The following is a 14831-nucleotide window of genomic DNA, read 5'->3' on the forward strand; positions in this document are numbered from 1 at the left end:
TACGGAATATCACACTGATTTTAAAAAGTTAAACATTTGTATCAAGGAGAAGACTTGGTTAATTAAAATGTTATTTAATTTATTATATGAAATATAAACATCTGTCTCTTATTTAATTCAAGGCAAATTCATTTATCACTTTGTGTAAGATAAATGTACTCATGGACCAAGAATATTATCTATCCATTCAATTCTTCATCATGTCCTGAACATGATATATTATTCATGCAAATTAGTTTTTCATGTGTAGATGATAGCCAAATTTATTTTACTCTTGCTACTGCATCTCCAAATCATTTCACATTTGAAACTTGAAAAAAATTGTCTCTTATCGATGATGTAACTCTTGATTTCAATATGGTCATAAGCAGGTATACATGTAATGCCAATATGTATGTATGTATTTCTTTATTATAGGCTTGTATTAGTTGTCATAACTTATAGCTTTGGTTTACAATTGATCAAAATATGAATAACAAAGAAAAATGGGTTATAGGTCAGAAAAATGAGTAAAAATTCATAAATTTCTTTGAAAAGTGAAAAACAACAACATGGAAGTTGGTAATTATTCAATTTCCAAAGAAGTGTAGCAAACATATTTAGCCATATTTTATAAGATTTAGATTCAAATTCAGGAGGAAATTATATACTGCACGGACTCACATTTCCTGTACAGTCATATATTTTACTCCTGACTCTCTATTTTTATTCTTATTTCACATTTCTGTGTTTTCTACTCATGCCTGGCCTTATTCATTATATTAATATGGGACGATATTTCATCCATTGATTTATAGACTTGTATATTTGTGTGATGCATTTTGTTCTTGGAATAAGTAAGCTGCTCACTAGCTTTGTTCCAGAAGGTCAAGAAAAAGTACTCATAATTTCAGACCACCTTAGGAACAATATTATACACTGGAACATTTCTCAGAGTGAGCATAAGGGACTGACTGAAGGTCAAGTGAATCAAAAGCAGAGAGCCAGAATCTGACAACCATCAGAGACAAATTTGTACAGTTGCTTTTAGCAGCTTAGATGAAACCTTAATATTTCTGTTCCTTGGACACACAAGCACATGCAGATGCACACACGTACACACAAACACACACACATAATTTAAGCCATATTCTTATTCTCCTTCACGTTTATCACAATTAGAGAGAGGACTGATTATACATTCATTCAATAGGCAGATTTTTAAATGGATATTAGGATTTTGTCATGTTAATTCTGGCCAATGTGAAAGATAGAATCATGGTCATGTTATTGAAATGAATTGAAAGAAAAAATAAACATGAATTGTATTGACCTGTTGCCTAACTAGTGTAGTGTTCAATCTCTATTAGTGGTATCAAGGAGAAATTAGTGAGAGAAGTTACTGTTCTCTTTGTTGTTGCCCAACAAGGGAAATATGAATTATTCTCCAATTCCTGAGGAAAATTAATATCTAGATGTCATTCTCATTTTTCCTAGTTGTCTACTCATTTTATAAGTATATTTTATATAAGTATATTTTATAATAATTGCTTATTGTACAAGTTCACTTAACTAATTACCTACCTCTAAATAAAAATGAAATATCAGAATTTAAGAATAAGTAGCTTTTTGCAGTAAATCCTAAAAATCAACATAATTTTTTATGTTGCTCCTAGAGATGGTCTTTGATCAAGACACCATTCTTACTTCATGAAAGTCACTAGAAAAGAGAACATAATAGACCTTGAATCTGGAATAACTTTGTGTTAAAATTGCCCCAAGAAGTGAATAGTGTCTACATTGTAGACTTCAGCAATAAAAGTTTCACTTCCTCACCTTTCAATTGCTTTTAAGCCACTTGCTATCTGACTTCCATTACTAATGCTCAACACACATTGTTCACATCAAGAAAGCTGATAAGCTTTTATGTCCAAAGACCAGTGGCCTTTCGCTATTATATCCCTTGACTTCTTTATAATATCGGCCAAAATGATGATCCATTGTCCTCTTATGTACTCACTCTCTCTACCTTTGGTTTTCAGAAAACTACTTTCTTAGAGTTATCTTCCTGTCTGACAAATTTGTCTCAGCCTTTTTAATGGGTCATTATCCATACCCTGATTCCATGTGTATGACTCAGTGTCCTGGGACCTATTCTATTCCTTTTGATACTGCCTCATTTAATAGCCTGATCAGCACCCATGAGTTCAATTATGATCACTATGGAATTGAACTGACCATTAAGAGATAATAGATAACTTGGGAAAGTCAAGTTTCAGTGAAGAGGCAGGCTTAGAAGCTAGATCTAATAAGGTTGAAAAGTGGGTAGGAAGGAAGAAATTAAAAGCACTCATTATAGAGACAACTCAAAGGTTTAATTGTGCCCCTTCTTGTGCACTTCCATTTGGGAAATATGCTAGACATTGATAATTAAAACAAAATGAAGCAGACAGTTTCATTCTACACCCAACCAGTGAGGTAGAGACATTTTGGAACCTTTTTTTCTAATCCTGATTAATGTTATTCTACAGATTGGGGACCATAAACATCCTTAGACGTCATTTTATCCATCAGTTTCAATATAGAAATACAAAAAATGAGGTCTGATGAAATTAAAGTGACTTACCCAGGGACATATTAATAAAGGAAAACACATGATGCATCACTTATTTATATGGGTATAGGATTTGGGATTTTGGTTTTTAAAAAATGATCCTATCACAAAAATGAATAATATGGAAATAGGTATCAAGTGATAACACATTTATAATGCGATTCATTTTCTTGTCAGCTCTGGGAGGGAGGAGGAAAAAGGGAGGGAGAAAAAATGAATCATGGAAAAATGTTTAAAAAATAAAAAAAAACATAATAAAGCTGTAAAGTTACTTGGATATGGCCCTAATAACTGAAGTCAGAAGTAGTTAATTTAGAAACAATGAGTAGAACCTCAACAAAATCTACTTATTTATGTCTCCTTCAGTCTTCACAAATTAGCTCTTAGTTATAGTGAATGCTTTGGAGAACACTGGACAGAATTAAATGCTTGGAACCATATGTATCCATACTATTCCAGCATTTTGGAGAAAGTTAGGCTTAACTGGAATGAAAGGTAGGGTTCCAGGACTGGCAAAATCTTTTGCTCTTCATTGAAATTTCATATGATTTACTTTGGGATCATAATTCCTATTTTTTTTTACTGAGTGAAAAATATGTAATGCTCAATTTAATTGAGATATTTACATCATTATGAGTTGAAATGATGTTTTTAGAGAAAAGAAACATACTCAAAATATTTTTATGGTTAAATATTCACAAATAAGGATGCCTTGTCTTAATATTAAACATAATAAAAATAGTTTCCTATTGTTTTCCATGCAATATGGCCATAGTAATTGAAGAACTGAAACTATAGTTCATCAAGTAGGGGACTGAGAGATGTATTATTGATATGAATAGACGCCAACATAATGCACATTAAGGACAGTGCCCCCAAAATATGATGTGAAATGTAGAATAAGACAAAAAGTTGAGTTGATCAGTCAAGGGATGAGTGAAGGACAGGTAGAAGCACATAACTAACAGATATAGTCAACTTCATTAGGTAGATTTATGGAAAGCTATGTGTTTCAGTGGATAGTACCTGAGGTCAAATCTAGCCTAAGATGTTTACTAATCTTTGTGACATTTGCAAAATCACTTAAAATTATTTGCTTCAGTTTCTTCATCAAGAAATAGACTGGAAAGGGAAATGGAAAATTACTCTAGTATATTTTCCAAAAAAAAAAAAAAAAAAGAGTCACAAGAATTGGACATGACTGAAAGAAGGGAATGGTGACAATGAACAAAGCATCAGAAGATGGGATGATGACATGACTTAATTATCATTTGTACAGCCAGAGGGAGTACTCATACTCACAGGTCAATCAGTGTCAAATAAATATTTTTATGCTATCTCACTTTCAATCCTTGTTTGAAAAAGTGGAATATTCCAGAAATCTAACTACTTTCATGATAAAGAATATCTCTCTTTTTCTTTTTTCCTTTTTATATTATTTTATTTATTTGTTGGTTACATTAAAATCTCCATATATCTCACCTCCTTCTTCCCCTCTTCATACATAGAAGTCCTCAACTGCCCAAAAATGTATATTATATATATTGACATATATTATTTCATGTTTTTATTCATCAATTTTTTTCTGGAGATGGGCATTTATAAGTTATTATTGAAATATTAATTCTATAACTGCATGCAATGTTTTCTTGACCCTACTCATTTTGCTCTTCATTATTTCAGGTAAAAGTTTGTGTTTTTTTTTTAATGCAACAGCTTCTTCTTTCTCATGGCATAGTAGAATTCAATCAAAGTCATCTACCACAACTTGCTCAGTCTTTCTCCAACTGATGGACATCCACTCAGTTTCCAGTTCTTGGCCACCACAAAAGAGAACTGCTATAAAAATATAGGTTCTTTTCTTTTATTCTTAATTTCCTTGGGGAATAGACCCAAAAGTGTTATTTCCAAATATGAGTATCTATAGTTTTATAATTGTGCATAATTGTAATTTGCTCTCAGAAATGATTGAATCAGTTCTCATATTCACCAAGAGAATGTGTCCTGATTTTTCCATAACCCCTCCAAAATTTTTTTATTTTTCCTTTTCATTATTTTAGATAATCTGATATGTGTAAGGTATATAATGTAATATATTATCTATTTACTAACTGAATATATTATGTCTTGAATAGAATGTCTTTAGGATAGGAGATTTTTATGTCTTTGCATATTTAAAAAATGGCTTCCTGTTTTATATAAAAAGTATATTTAATAATTGGCTTGGGGTGGAATTGGATTGAATTGGATTATCTTTGACTTGGCCAAGTGTGAAAGATTCCTTTCAAAAATAAGGAAAAGTGGTACAAAGATATATTCAGCAGACAAATCTCTATTGTGATTAGTAGAGTATTGAAATTGATCTGTCATCCATTAAGTAGACTTACACAAATTCTAGGGGTCTTAAAATATGAACCAAAGCCAACATGACATATTTGTCTTAACATCATGGAATCAATAGTGAAATGCATGTTGTTTCACACATGAAGCCATATTTACTGCTATCTAACTACAAAAAAACACATGAAGATTACAGATAATATGGAAGAATTTTAGATCTGGAAAGCTCCTTAAGACTCATCTAACTCAATTCAAATCAGATGTTAGATCCACGTCTCTATCCTTTTTCACAGAAGGCATTCTCATTCTCTAACATCATTCTCAGAAGTACTACTTAAATCTATTCAGGTCAGGATGTGCAGCATTGTGATCAACATTAGATTATAAACCTTAGAGCTGGGAGATACTTTAGAGGCTTTCCAATCTAACCTGACTATAAGTAAGGAAAAAGAGGCCTTAATGAAGGGGACAGCTAGGGGCAGAATGAATAAAGAACTGAGTTTTGAAGTCAGGAAGACAAATCTTGATTCAGTTCTGGTCCCCCACACTTGTGTATTGTTCTGGGCAAGTGACAACCCTGTTTTACTCAGTTTCCTTAACTATAAAGGGAGCTGGAGAAGGAAATGGCAAACCACTACAGTATATTTTGCAATAAAATTCCAAATGGTATTATTATATCATTATGTTAGAAATGACTGAAAAATTACTGAATACATACGTTGAGAACAGTGTCACCAAAGATCATATAGGTAAAGGCATAAGAGTAAAAGCTAGTATTCATAAAACTAAATCATACATTTTTCCCCCCAAAATTTTATGTACTTTGTTTTATTTCACAACTACCCTTTTATTAAAGATGGCTCTGAGTTTGCCAGCCTTTTTTAATACTTAATTTTAGGATAGTAGCAGTTTAGGGTGGTAGAAAAAGGAATCTAATTTCAAAAAGAGCCTATGACTCATTTTCCATTTAAGAATAAAGCAATCCAGATTCCTAGAGCTTCAAAGAAAAAATTAAATGCGTTCAAAATTGGCTGTGTCTGAATAAACAAGAATATCAGGAGCAATTTTAATACTAAGTTCTTTTACAAGACAATGCCATCTAGGAGAAAAAGCTGTTGATCTGAAGCAGGAGGGTCCTGAGTTTGAATCTCTCTCAATTTACAAGTTGATCCACAAGTAAATTTTCTGTGTGACAATTTTCAAGTTTTAACTTGTAAAATGTAAATGATAATAATTACATTAGTTGTTTCTCAAAATCATGGTGCAGCTCAAAAGAGATTATTTATATGAAGCATTTTATACACCATAAAATGTTACCTACCTATTGGCTATTATAATTCATCTTTTCTTTTCTTTGATAGTGAACAAATAGAAATGGTCCAGAGACTATTTTTGAAGCTGCTATTATCCTTTTACCTTTAATATTCTGCAGATTACTATAGTCAAAGTAATTGCTGTTTTTAACTGAGAACAAAAAATTGGGATACAAAGCCATTTTTGACTGACTCATTGAAAATATCTGTAAGACAACTCCAACAAATTCCTTATTCTCTTCCCAAATAGTTTCTATTTCAACTGAGGTCTTTATATTTGGAAATTATTGCATTCTATATAATTAGGAGATTGTGAGTATTTTATATGGTGACATCTATTAAAATTATTGTTCCAATTTTTTGGGTCACAGTTATACTGCATGATGGTGACCAATAGTCCTTTGCCACATCCCAAAAGAGATCAACTTCTGGTACATTTTATTGTTGAATTTCAGACATTTGGGCATCTTTATTGTACTGTTGAGATTTTCTATATGTTGTATGAATGACAGAAAGCTTCTAAAATTATTACTATGGCCACCAAGTCATGTCTTCCTAGTTATTTGGTATGTTCTGGGTTATTTTTCAAACTTCAGAAGTCTATTTCAGTTTTTCCATGTTCTTTGCATAATCTGGCTTAATTAACAAATCTGGACTCCTTTGTAGCTCAATGAACTTTTCATATTTAATTCTGTTTGCTGTGACCTCCATGGAACAAGTTGCCCTCACTCTAGTGTACTACTTTGGTCCTCCACTACCCATTTGCACCTTACTTTTTTTGTATTGCTTTTTTGTCTTCCCCATTAGAGTGTAACTCCTTGATGGCAGAGACTGTCTTCCTTTCCTCCTGTTTTCATATATACATACATATATATATATATATATATATAATTAGCACAATGCTTATCACTTAGTAGTTGTCTAATGAATGTTTATTGATTTAAATTATAATTTCCATGATTGGTGGTTAAATTAGTATCATTGTGTTTGGTAGTTAATTGTTGATCTATATATCACAGTATCCTGGCATACCTGGAACTAGCTTTAGAGAAACTTTTATGGGAAATATTCCTAGTTTTTCTAGATCATTCTTGAAATCTATTTTTTCTTCTTCATGATCAAATCATGTTTCCTTTTATCATACTAAATTGTTAGTAAAATGTCAATTAAAACCATTTCTTTAAAATATTAATTTTAGACTGAACTATCTTGACATATGAGTTTTCAGAAAAGGGAAAATTAAGTAAAGTTTGAACCTAAGTTCTTTTTATATTTTAATGTATAAGTTTGTCTTAAAAAGCTGTGTCTTCTGAGAAGAAATGGAAGCTGTGAAGATGGTTAGTTTCAACAGGAATATGAATCAATTAGGATTACAAATGGAACTTTGTGTGATTCTCTTTTATCCAGTTTGGTTATTGATATTGATCATGTGAACCAAATAATTGTTTTTAATTCAACTTTGTTGTTTCTATAAACTTAATAAAGATGAAATCTGCCTTTGTTTATTGCAGTAATATAAACAACTAAATTGAATTTCTAGTCGTGGCTATTTTGTCCAGCTGTGTTATAGTCAAAAAATAAATTAGTTTAAATACTCTATGCAAATTTTATTCTACAAGAACAAAATTATATAAACACACACACATATATATATATATATATATGGATATATGTGTATGTACACACATGCATACATGCACATATATATTCAAATCTGTCTTTGTATCTTCACTACCTGAGTAACTAACTTGAACATCATAAGTTCTTAATTACTATATTTGTAAATGAATATTCAAAACATATCTATCCTTAATACAGTGAAAGGAGGTTATGATGTGCTACAAACTTTCTTTGCTTAAAATGAATACATGTATTCAAAAAGAAAATAATGATGGTGAAGAGGAAGAAAATGGTTGATCATGATTATGATGTTGCATTCTCATCATCAAAATAAATAAGATATGTGAAGCTCTTATTTATTTTATTTCAAATCCAAGTCTTCATTTCTGAAACCAACTTCTGGTTTATTTGTCTCTGAAAGATGACTTTAAAAAGATGAACTCGAAGCCCTTTTAGAATAGGAAATGAGGATCTTGTAATTCTCTTAAGATAGGAGCACTTCAAACTTTTCATTTTGACATATTTAATGTTTTGGAGCCAGAGGACCTGAATTCAATCCTTACTCTGATCTTTATTATGACTGTGACCTTGAATAAGTAAAATAACCATTACACCACTCAGCTTCTCAATCTCTAAAATTAGAGATTTGGATGAGATGATATCTAGAGACCCTTTATACAATGAAATCTACATTTTGATGATTTTGCATCTTCTTTTCCTTCATAGACTCAATGATGATTCTGTATGCAGTCTGTGACTCTTAATACCAGAGCTTGGAAGTCATAGTATGGGGCATTGTTGAAAACTTTATCCCAAAGGCATTTTCCTAAAGATTATAATGCTCTCAATTATTGAAGCCTACATTATAATGAAAAAGCATATTAGTAATAAAATGGATTTTAGAGAGTTTAAAATGTTGACACACACCAGGTTCATAATTATTTTTCTCTTTCCCACATGGATCAAATATTGGTAGGGCTTGGATTGATATGAAAAATAGAGCTTCTCAGTGTACTCAGAATCAGAAGAATTATAGACAGTTTAAGAATTTTCCTTTGTTTAAAATAATACAAGACACTGTTTTCTGTCACATAAAGGCAATATGTTGAGGAAATATGGTGGATTACAATGTTTCCTGTAAGTGCAATGATTTTAAACTTAGCGAACTAGCCTATTGAACAAGTGAAAAATTATATTAAAACTTAAATAAAGAATTTTTCATACACTTGTCTCAAGTTTCAACATCATATGATATATTAAGAATAGTGGTACAATGCCATCTACTTGTTACTTTTAAAAATTACTTGCATAAAATTCATATGCCAAGTTTATTGTCTATGAGTATATGTGTGTGTCTGTATGCAAGTGCTCTAATTTAACAATCTTGTTTATAGACTATGAATATGAATTCTTGAAAATGGATAACAGAATTAGAGATCTATTTAGATCTTTTACCAACTCCCAATCATCTATCTAGTTTCCATTGATCTCTAAGGGGTACTGACTGGATCTATGATTTTGTTGGCATTGGGAACTCTCAGATAATAAAACATTCACTTATTAAAACATCTTAGCAACATTTTTTCCATTTCATCTTGGAAAATTGCTCTTAGATTACTGAGGAGTAAATTAACTTGCCCAGAGTCATATAGTCAATATATATGTTCAGAGACAAGAGTTGAACTCAAGAGCTCTTGTATAAGGATTCGGTCTGCTATTCCCTTATCTATAATATCACTTCATTTGTCTTTAAGTGTGAACATGTATGATTTCTGTAACTGATTATATGAATATCATCTGAATAATTAGTAGAATATATTTAATTCCCATAATGATCAATGTCCACAAAAGCATACTTTCAATGATTTTTTGGAAAAGATTAAAAAATAGTTTCAAAGTCCTTGATTTTTGATAAATTTTGAAAATGTATTTTGTTTTCACATCATCTACATTTTCCAGTATATCTAACTTTCCTTCCCCACCTTTCAGAACCATCCTTCATAGAAAGTAATAATAATTTTAAAAGGGTCTTAAGGATGAGGGAAAAGAGTAATTCAATAAAATTAATAAACACATCAATCACCTGAAATATTAAATGTTTGGAAAAGGAGGAGAGGGAAAGAAAAAAAGGGAAAGAAAGAAAGAGGAAGGAAGAAAGGAAGGAAGTAATATGGTCACATAAACATACTCATATATCTTTGGAAAATTCATCATAATTCTTAAAGAGATTCAATTATGATTATTTAGTTATCATGTTTGCTGCTTGTTTCTATTTATATTGCATATATTGATATTCTGGTTCTGTTATTTAACTTTGCATTAGTTCATATGTCTTCTCTTCCTTCTCTGAAACATATCAATTGTTTCTTAGAAGATAGTCATCCCTTGCTTTAATGTGTCATAATATACTTGACCATTCCACAATCTGTGGGCATCAAAATTCTTTCCAGTTCTCTGTATTACAAAAAAGTTCTGCTATAAATATTTTGCCTACTAAGAGGCCTTTCTTTTTATCATTTTTATCTTGGGATATAAATCCGTTAGTTCTCTGAGACAACATGTATGTACATATCATAGTCATATTCTCAACATAATTACAAATTACTTTTCAGAATTCTTGGATGAATTTACATTTTCATAAACAATTAATTATTATATCTGTGTTTCAACACACCTATCAACATTGACTCTTCCCATTTTCTTATACTTAATCTTCATTCATAGTTCATACTATAAATAAATGTCCTTTTTGCATACTATTTAGTGTTGTATTTTTTATTTTTTTGCCTTTTGTTATTGATTTTATTGTTTAAAATATCTCTGAATTATAGTGACAAAGTTCTGTTTTGTGCTTCAGAGAGCAATAAGACCATGATGTGAGTTTGAGCAAGGGAGTCATGTAGACAGAACTCTTTTTGAGAAAAATTAATCTGACAAGGTTTGATAAAATGCATACTATAAAGAGAAAACAATTAGTAAGCAAATATATGAGTTTGGAAACAAGATAATATGAGTCTGAAATAAGCAGTGACAAAGAGAGGAAAAGTGAGGTGATATATGACAGAGGCATTATTAAATTAGAATCAGTTGGAAATGGAGATTATGGGATATAAACAATAAAAGAGAGAGAAGCTTTGAAAAATGTTACAATGAAATAGAAATCTAATTGAGAATGTACTGGTAATATTAATAGCATGAGGAAAGTCAAGAGGATCAGAAAATTTGGGAAGAGATTTATGATTTCATATATTGGCAATATGTGAATACAAAGTGAGAAGAACAGAGGATTAAAGAGTTTAGAGAATGTGTGCATTTGGAAGTTGGAGGAAGAAAGGGGAGTTGAAAGAAAGACATATAAGGAATGGTCAGAGAGGTTGAAAGAGAAGGAATCAGATGGCCAAACTATGATGGAGTAAATAATAGTAGAGAGAATCAAGAAAAAGAATTTGTCCTTAGGATCAAGTTTTCTAACAATTTCAGAATTGATAAGAACTTAGAAAATTAATTTGATTTTGAGACCTTTGGAAGAATAGTTTCAAAAAGGTAGTGGAGATGGAAGTAAAATCCTTAGAAATTGACTAAATGGGTACTGAAGAATTGGAGATAGCCAGATAGCTAGCATAGACTTTTAAAGCTGGAGCATGTCAGGGAAGAACATGAGAAAAACTTGTGGGACTAAGAAAGATGAAAATTATTATATTTAATTACTAATATTCTGATTCCTCAATAAGTTTATTCATTCACTTGAGGTAGAAATTATATTTTCATCAATTGTGTCTCTTCTTTCTCTGGGCCAAGGAAGCTTTGTGCTGTGATTCAGTAGCCATTACAATAAAAGTTTCCCCTGAAGAAATGAGACTGAGTCTCTTGACATAGCACTAAAAATGTATTCCAAGGTTCAAATGGCAGCCCTTTCCATCTTGCCTGTCTCACTGATGCCACTATAATCCCCATTGGAAATTACCATTTCTTAGCTTATCTGAAGATTTAAGATGTAGTTCATCTCTCTCCAGCTTCCTCTTTTATCTCTTTAAAAAGATGAAATTTGGAGATTTGGTGCTACTCAAGTTCCTCAAAGAAGGTTCAAAACACTTTGAATTAAGTAATCAATCAGGAATATAAATTGTGTATGAGCAAATTCTAAATTGATTAGAAAGGACCAAAGAGATTGATTTGGCTATGGGATGAAAAGCAGGTAATATCACACAAGAAATATCTTATGATTGGTTAAAAAAGAGCAAACTAATTCATATCCAGTCACTTGAGTAGTTTCTGAAACCATTTTGAGGGGCAATTGTCTTTGGGGATTGCAAGGGTTTTATTTTTTTTCCTCCCCTCATGTCCTATAACTTGGGCAGCAATCTTACGAAATTCAAAAGGGAGTAGTGTCCTCATAGTAGCAAGGACTAAAGCAGTGTCTACATTACATCATAGTTGAGAGATACACCAACAGCAAACTCAAACCAGACACACCAAGGAAAGGCAGTTTCAGGATTCTTATAAGGAAACTGAACATTTGAGCACAACAGAAAGCTACACTTAAAAGGAAATTTAGGACTCCATAAAGTGGGGGGAAAAAGAATTTCAAATAATCAGAAGTCATGTGTTATCTTTTGGTCATTTATGATATCATTGTTTCAGCCCATCTTTCCCATAGCTATTGTGTATACAGAGGAGACTATTGTTCCAGTTTAAGGGAAGGAGCAACCAGGAAGAGCTTTCTGTAATAGCTGTCTTTTCTATACTTGTTTATCAAGTACCCTTTCTAAAAGTTAATCAGTTCTGGTTTATAATCAACAGGCAGCAAAATAATTGGTATTATGAACAAGACAGACAGACAGATAGGTAAATAAACAGATAGACAAACAGACAGACAGACAGATAGATAGATAGATAGATAGACAGACAGACAGACAGACATAAATAATCCCATTCCTTTTGTGATTACCTTTAGTGCTTTTGCCAACTCTCACTCCCAAGAGTAGTTAGACAAGTTCTCACCCATCCTATGGGGACTTTCTTAACTTATTGTTGGGAGGGAGAGTTAGGAAAAGTTCCCCAGAAAGGATATTATGCAAGTGTGAAATCCTTCTGATGATTTATATTACCAGCAATATCATCAGGAACAGCTAGGGAGGCAACAGATGGGGAAAGTCCAGAGATACACATTTGTAAATCAAAATCTTTCTTGGCAAAAGCCTCTGGTTCTCAAGGGAAGTGCAGAGATCACATCTTAGGCTGCTTTTACCCCCACTGTGATCTCTGTTGGTAAAGAGAGTCCTCAAATGGATGTAACCAGAGATCTATGAAATACTGTTGATGCTCCTTACTGTCGAGCTGTCAATAAATATTTATTCATAACCTACTATGTGTCAGAAACTATGTTAATTTGTGGGAATCAAGAGAAAGGCCAAAGTCTTTGCCCTTAAGTTCACATGAGCACTGCCATATATCCATGAAGCAACTCTGATGCTACTATATTCTTCCAACTTTCTCACACTTAGCATGCAAAAGTGGCTGCACTATGAATGGACATATCATGTTCCTTCTTTGTAGAGAGATTATTAAGTAAGTTGTCTGCTTTCTGAATTCCTCCAGTCCCTTCATCTTAGCAAATAATCAGTCTTTGATAATTTGGGAGGGTAGAGAGTGATAGACAATGTCTCAGTTTTTCTCTTTTTCTTGGTGTTCAAAGTAGACATATTCTCTATTTATCAATGGAGTGAGACACTATTACAACAGAAAAGACCCTGATCCAATTTTAGGGAAGAGGTATAGCCAAGGCAGGGAATCTAGGATTGCCCACAACATTGTCCTGGTGCCACTTGATATTGTGACTGTCAGCCAGACAGCACAGTGATGGTACGGACAGCTCCTGGATTTTAAGGCCTTTTTCCACCTCATGTTAACTCTGCTTCACGGTGGCAGCAGCAGTAACCTCATCCAAAGGGTGCTTCCTTTCCTCTGTTTTGAACCAAAAACTTCTAGGAAAAATCTCCAATGAATACTGCTGATGTAAACAAACCTTTCAGATCACCATTAAAGATTTGTCAAATGGAAGTTTCACTGAAAGAATACAACCCCCCCCCAAAAAACAGATTCTCAAACATTTAGGTAATCATATTCTCCAATTATCCACTTCCTAACATGACATAAAGAGCTTTTATTGCTTCTAAACCAATACATCAATTTCACTCTGAAGTTACTATTCATTCAATTCCTCAGTGAGATGTCCTACAGTTCTGGAAATTTCTTACCAGGCATTGAAGCTATTTATTTAAAATTAACTTTGAAGGAAGAAAGAAGTCAGTAACTATTTACATAGTGCCTACTATGTGCCAAGCACTGCGCTAAAGACTTTAGAAATATTATTTCATTTGATCCTCACAATAACCCTTTCAGATAGTTGGTGTTTTTATCCCCATTTTGCTTTTGAGGAAACTGAGACAAATGGATGTCAAATGACTTGCCCAAAGTCATACAGCTATATCTATATCTATATCTATATCTATATCTATATCTATATCTATATCTATCTATCTATATAATATATATAAGATCAGATTTGAATTCAGATCTTCCTAACTGTTCTTTCTGTACTACATCACCTATTTGCCCTAAAAGACTTATACCTGGCCTTCATCTGAGAAATGGAGTTAGACCTCTGCTTTCACTGTTATGGAGAACTACTGGCTTAAAAATATTTCTCCTCCCAATGCAGGTTGGCACTTCCTCAGTAAATTAGTCTTGGAGAGTTAATCAGAGCAATAAGAGATTACACAATTGAAGCAAACTCCCACAGCCAGTCTGTTTCAGTGGTGTGACTCGAATCCAGGTTTTCCTGGCTTCAAGGCCAGCTCTCTAGTCACTGTTCTGAGTTGCTCAAATACGATATATTATGAAATATCCTGACAAAGCAATTCTTTTTTGTCATTGGGAATACTCTTCACCAACTCAAAAAAGAA

This window comes from Gracilinanus agilis, chromosome 3, assembly GCF_016433145.1.
Source record: "Gracilinanus agilis isolate LMUSP501 chromosome 3, AgileGrace, whole genome shotgun sequence".
Classification (NCBI taxonomy): Eukaryota; Metazoa; Chordata; class Mammalia; order Didelphimorphia; family Didelphidae; genus Gracilinanus; species Gracilinanus agilis.